The sequence below is a fragment of the Oncorhynchus gorbuscha genome, unplaced genomic scaffold (assembly GCF_021184085.1).
Source record: "Oncorhynchus gorbuscha isolate QuinsamMale2020 ecotype Even-year unplaced genomic scaffold, OgorEven_v1.0 Un_scaffold_743, whole genome shotgun sequence".
NCBI classification, from domain to species: domain Eukaryota; kingdom Metazoa; phylum Chordata; class Actinopteri; order Salmoniformes; family Salmonidae; genus Oncorhynchus; species Oncorhynchus gorbuscha.
This window is the reverse complement of record NW_025745788.1, coordinates 235,001-242,500: the sequence shown is the minus strand read 5'-3', so window position 1 is coordinate 242,500 and position 7,500 is coordinate 235,001. Positions and strand designations below refer to the sequence as shown.

Genomic DNA, 7,500 nt, shown 5'->3' with positions numbered 1-7,500 from the left:
TACAACATATAAACCCATGTCACACCCTGGCCTACCCAAACATATAACAACACCCTGTCGTTCTCAACCAACATCAAGGCGGTGGCCCGTTCCTGTAGGTTCATGCTCTACAACATCCGCAGAGTACGACCCTGCCTCACACAGGAAGCGGCACAGGTCCTTATCCAGGCACTTGTCATCTCCCGTCTGGATTACTGCAACTCGCTGTTGGCTGGGCTCCCTGCCTGTGCCATTAAACCCCTACAACTCATCCAGAACGCCGCAGCCCGTCTGGTGTTCAACCTTCCCAAGTTCTCTCACGTCACCCCGCTCCTCCGCTCTCTCCACTGGCTTCCAGTTGATTATATCGCATCCGCTACAAGACCATGGTGCTTGCCTACGGAGCTGTGAGGGGAACGGCACCTCAGTACCTCCAGGCTCTGATCAGGCCCTACACCCAAATAAGGGCACTGCGTTCATCCACCTCTGGCCTGCTCGCCTCCCTACCACTGAGGAAGTACAGTTCCCGCTCAGCCCAGTCAAAACTGTTCGCTGCTCTGGCTCCCCAATGGTGGAACAAACTCCCTCACGACGCCAGGACAGCAGAGTCAATCACCACCTTCCGGAGACACCTGAAACCCCACCTCTTTAAGGAATACCTAGGATAGGATAAAGTAATCCTTCTCACCCCCCTTAAAATATGTAGATGCACTATTGTAAAGTGGCTGTTCCACTGGATGTCATAAGGTGAATGCACCAATTTGTAAGTCGCTCTGGATAAGAGCGTCTGCTAAATGACTTAAATGTAAATGTAATGTAATAACAAAAACACAAGATACAATGACCAAGACGTGACAGAACCCCCCCCTAAGGTGCGGACTCCGGGACGCACCTCAAGAGCATATTCCGGGTGGGCGTCTGTCCATGGTGGCGGTTCTGGCTCGGGATGGACCCCACTCCATAAATGTCCTAGTTCCTCCCCTTCGCGTCCTAGGATAATCCACCTTCTCCGCCGACCATGGCCTAATAGTCCTCACACTGATCCCCACATAACTGAGGGGCAGCTCGGGACAGAGGGGCAGCTACAGAGGGGCAGCTCGGGACAGAGGGGCATATTATATACAGAGGGGCAGCTCGGGACAGAGGGGCAGCTATACAGAGGGGCAGCTCGGGACAGAGGGGCAACTACAGAGGGGCATCGGGACAGAGGGGCAACTCGGGACAGAGGGGCAGCCGGGACAGAGGGGCAGCCGGGACAGAGGGCAGCCGGGACAGAGGGGCAGCCGGGACAGAGGGGCAGCCGGGACAGATTATAGCCCGGACATATTATACTATACAGCCCGGTACTGAGGGGATACCCGGTACAGAGGGGACACCCGGTACAGATACCCGGTACAGAGGGAGCCCGGTATTAGAGTATTATAGAGAGGGAGCCCAGTACTGAGAGGACTCAGTACTATAGGAAGCTCAGGCAGGTAGTAGGCTCCGGTAAATCCCGGCTGGCTGGTGGACCTGGATGATTATTGTCTGGCATCTAGAACATCTTGGTAGACTGGCACTTCTGGCGGATCCTGGCAGACTGGCACTTCTGGCGGATCCTGGCAGACTATATACATGGGCCGACTGGCGGCGCTGGGCATACAGGATACTCCGGCAGCATAGGAGAGAAGAAAGGCTCTGGCTGAGCTGAACAGGCGGGAGACTCCAACAGTGCAGGAGAGGAGAAAAGCTCTGGCTGCGCTGAACAGGCGATTACACTGGACGCGCTGGGCCGACTATAGCACTGGTGGCGCTGGACAGACAGGAGACTCCGGCAGCGCCGTAGAGGAGAAAAGCTCTGGCTATAAACAGGCGGGAGACTCCGATACGCAGGATTATATAACATTCTGGTTGCGCTAAACATAGCGGGAGACTCCGGCAGCGCAGGAGGGGAGAAAAGCACTGGCTACGCTGAACAGAAGATATACAATGGAGGCCTGGTGCGTGGTGCTGGAACTGGTGGTACTGGCGCGAGGACACGCACAGGAAGCCTTAGCTGCTACCGGAGGACTGGTGTATATAGGTGGCTCTGGATAGACCGGACCGTGCAGGCGCACTGGACTCTTGAGCACCGAGCCTGCCCAAGCTATACCTGGCTCGATGCCCATCTACCCGGCCAATAGGAAGGGCTGGTATATACAGCTGGCTCTGCACCCGCACTGGATACACCGTGCGCTCCATAGCATAACACGGTGCCTGACTGGTCTCTATAGCCCATACGGTGAGCACAGGGAGTATATACATATTATGGCATATACTATTATCCCTTTTATATAATACATTTTTATATGACTTTCCGGTTTATATACATATGCCTCCTCATATACATATCCGCTATATATACTTCTATTTCCTCCTTGGGACGGCGATATTCTCCCGGCTGCGCCCAGGGTCCTTTTCCATCTAATATCATCTCCCAAGACCAGAAGTCCTCATATTGCTGCTATCACAATTAACAGAGATAGTAGGCTCAGGTCTGACTCCTGACTCTGCCACTCTCTCTCTGCGCTCTCCCCGTTACCTACGGTTTATATATCTGTATAGCCGTGCTCTCCTTTTATTCCCTCCGTTATAGCCCTCTTCGCATTGCTGTAGGGAATCCCAGGCGGGCTCCTGCATTCGCACTGGGTACCGCCCACCTGTCGATTTCTTCCCATATCGTATAATCCCTGCTTCTATCCACCTGCAGATCCTGCCAGTTCACACGCTGCTCGGTCTGTGAATCGTGGTGGGCGATTCTGTAATGAACTTCGTCTGCTGTTTGAAGAGAGTCAGACCGAAATGCAGCGTGTAGGTTACTCATGACATTTAATGAAGAAAATGCTGTAACTGAAATAACTGAGAATACAAAACAACAAACGAGTGAAACTAATTACAGCCTATCTGGTGACTAACACAAAGACAGGTACAATCACCCACGAAATACAACGCGCACTCAGGCTGCCTAAATACGGTTCCCAATCCGAGACAACGAGAATCAGCTGACTCCAATTAGGAATCGCCTCAGGCAGCCAAGCCTAACTAGACACACCCCTAATAATACACACTCCCAATTAATACAACCCCAATACGAAATACAACATATAAACCCATGTCACACCCTGGCCTACCCAAACATATAACAAAAACACAAGATACAATGACCAAGGCGTGACACATATTATATATATACATTATACATTATACATATTATATATATACACATTATATATATATATAAGTCGCTCTGGATAAGAGCGTCTGCTAAATGACTTAAATGTAAATATACACATTATATATATATACATATTATATATATACACATTATATATATACATATTATATATATACATATTATATATATACATATTATATATACACATTATATATATACATATTATATATATATTATATATACATTATATATATATATATATATATATATATATATACATATATATATATATACATATTATATATATACATTATATATATACATATTATATATACATATATATATATACATATATATATACATATTATATATATACATATTATATATATACATTATTATATATATATGTGTATTATATTCTATACACATTATATAGTTTGACATATACTATATATATATATTGTTGTGTGTAGGGTGGTTATACATTGGGTTAGATAGTTTGACTGGTACTATATATACATGTTGTATTCTCATCGTTGGGTTAGATAGTTTGACTGGTACTATATATATATGTTGTATATATACACATTATATATTTGACATACTATATATATACATTATATTTACAGCTGTTGGGTTAGATATTTACTGGTACTATATATATATGTTGTGGTTCTCATTGGGTTAGATATTTGATATACTATATATATATATATGTTGTATTCTCATTGGGTTATATATTTGACTGGTACTATATATATATATTATGTGTACATGGTTGTATATACATTATATATATACTGGTATATATATATGTATTGTATTCTCACATTATTAGATAGTTTGACTGGTACTATATATATATATATATATATATATATTGTATATCACATTTATATTAGATAGTTTGACTGGTACTATATATATATGTTGTATTCTCAGCCGTATATATTAGATAGTTTGACTGGTACTATATATATATGTTGTATCCTCAGCATATTATATTAGATAGTTTGACTGGTATATATACATATATATATATTTACAGCTGTTATATTAGATAGTTTGACTGGTACTATATATATATATATTATTGTGGTTCTCAGCCGTTATTAGATAGTTTGACTGGTACTATATATATATATATTTGTATTCTCAGCCGTTGGGTTAGATAGTTTGACTGGTACTATATATATATATATATATGTTGTGGTTCTCATTGGGTTAGATATTTGACACTATATATATATGTACATGGTTGTCATTATTAGATATTTGACTGGTACTATATATATATATATGTGTTGTGGTTCTCAGCCGTTGGGTTAGATAGTTTGACTGGTACTATATATATATATGTTGTGGTTCTCAGCCGTTGGGTTATATATTTGACTGGTACTATATATATATATGTATATTGTATTCTCATTTGGGTTATATAGTTTGACTGGTACTATATATATATATGTATGTTGTATTCTCATCGTTGGGTTATATAGTTTGACTGGTACTATATATATATATATATATATATGTGTTGTGGTTCTCAGCCATTGGGTTAGATAGTTTGACTGGTACTATATATATATTATATATATGTTGTGGTTCTCATTGGGTTAGATAGTTTGACTGGTACATATATATATATATATATTATATATACTCAGTCGTTGGGTTAGATAGTTTGACTGGTACTATATATATATGTTGTGGTTCTCAGCCGTTGGGTTAGATAGTTTGACACTATATATATATGTGTTGTGGTTCTCATTGGGTTAGATATTTTGACTGGTACTATATATATATGTGTGTGTTGTGGTTCTCAGTCGTTGGGTTAGATAGTTTGACTGGTACTATATATATATATGTGTTGTGGTTCTCAGTCGTTGGGTTAGATAGTTTACTGGTACTATATATATATATGTGTATTGTGGTTCTCAGTCGTATTAGATAGTTTGACTGGTACTATATATATATATGTGTTTGTGGTTCTCAGACGTTTTAGATAGTTTGACTTACATATATATATATATATATATATATATATATATATGTTGTGGTTCAGCCGTTGGGTTAGATAGTTTGACTGGTACTATATATATATATATGTTGTGGTTCTCAGCCGTTGGGTTAGATAGTTTGACTGGTACTATATATATATATATATATTTGTATTCTCAGCCGTTGGGTTAGATAGTTTGACTGGTACTATATATATATGTGTTGTGTGTAGGGTGGTTGTCAGCCGTTGGGTTAGATAGTTTGACTGGTACTATATATATGTGTTGTGGTTCTCAGCCGTTGGGTTAGATAGTTTGACTGGTACTATATATATATATATATGTGTTGTGTGTAGGGTGGTCCTCAGCCGTTGGGTTAGATAGTTTGACTGGTACTATATATATATATGTGTGTTGTGGTTCTCAGCCGTTGGGTTAGATAGTTTGACTGGTACTATATATATGTGTTGTGGTTCTCAGCCGTTGGGTTAGATAGTTTGACTGGTACTATATATATGTTGTGGTCCTCAGCCGTTGGGTTAGATAGTTTGACTGGTACTATATATATATGTGTGTTGTGGTTTACAGCTGTTGGGTTAGATAGTTTGACTGGTACTATATATATATGTTGTGGTTCTCAGCCGTTGGGTTAGATAGTTTGACTGGTACTATATATATATATATGTTGTGGTTCTCAGCCGTTGGGTTAGATAGTTTGACTGGTACTATATATATATGTGTTGTGTTGTGGTTCTCAGCCGTTGGGTTAGATAGTTTGACTGGTACTATATATATGTGTGTGGTTCTCAGCCGTTGGGTTAGATAGTTTGACTGGTACTATATATATGTGTTGTGGTTCTCAGCCGTTGGGTTAGATAGTTTGACTGGTACTATATATATATGTTGTGGTTCTCAGCCGTTGGGTTAGATAGTTTGACTGGTACTATATATATATATGTGTGTTGTGGTTCTCAGCTGTTGGGTTAGATAGTTTGACTGGTACTATATATATATGTTGTGGTTCTCAGTCGTTGGGTTAGATAGTTTGACTGGTACTATATATATATGTTGTGGTTCTCAGCCGTTGGGTTAGATAGTTTGACTGGTACTATATATATATATGTATATGTTGTGGTTCTCAGCCGTTGGGTTAGATAGTTTGACTGGTACTATATATATATGTGTTGTGTGTAGGTTCTCAGCCGTTGGGTTAGATAGTTTGACTGGTACTATATATATATATGTGTTGTGGTTCTCAGTCGTTGGGTTAGATAGTTTGACTGGTACTATATATATATGTTGTGGTTCTCAGCCGTTGGGTTAGATAGTTTGACTGGTACTATATATATATATGTGTGTTGTGTTCTCAGTCGTTGGGTTAGATAGTTTGACTGGTACTATATATATATGTTCTCAGCCGTTGGGTTAGATAGTTTGACTGGTACTATATATATATATATATATGTGTTGTGGTTCTCAGCCATTGGGTTAGATAGTTTGACTGGTACTATATATATATATATATATATGTTGTGGTTGTCAGGGTGGTTAGATAGTTTGACTGACTGGTAATATATCCTGGGACCATCATAGTGTTGTGGTTCTCAGTCTTGCTAGATAGTTTGACTGGTACTATATTCTGCATACAGGTGTGTTGTGGTTCTCAGTCGTTGTTAGATAGTTTGACTGGTACTATATATAATGTCTCTCAGCCGTTGGGTTAGATAGTTTGACTGGTACTATATAACATGTGTGTGTTGTGGTTCTCAGTCGTTGGGTTAGATAGTTTGACTGGTACTATATATATATATGTGTGTTGTGGTTCTCAGTCGTTGGGTTAGATAGTTTGACTGGTACTATATATATATATGTGTGTTGTGGTTCTCAGTGTTGGGTTAGATAGTTTGACTGGTACTATATATATGTGTGTGTCTGGTTCTCAGTCGTTGGGTTAGATAGTTTGACTGGTAATATATATACAGTGTCTGGATCTAATTCTCAGCAGTAGTGACTGGTAATATATCATATAGCTGTCTGGTTCTCAGCCGTTGGGTTAGATAGTTTGACTGGTAATATATACCACAGCTGTCTGGATCTAATGTCTTAGATAGTTTGACTGGTACTATATCACCACAGCTGTCTGTGGTTCTCATGTCTCTGGGTTAGATAGTTTGACTGGTACTATATCACCATGTGTTGTGGTTCTCATGTCTTAGAGTAGTTTGACTGGTACTATATATATACAGTTGTGGTGGGTTAGATAGTTTGACTGGTACTATATATATATGTTGTGGATTCTCAGTCGTTGGGTTAGATAGTTTGACTGGT

At 40.1% G+C, this 7,500-nt stretch overlaps 1 pseudogene; it reads left to right on the top strand.

The window, feature by feature from the left end:
• Positions 1–7,500, top strand: part of LOC124019956 — a 61,991-nt pseudogene that overhangs the window by 32,042 nt on the left and 22,449 nt on the right.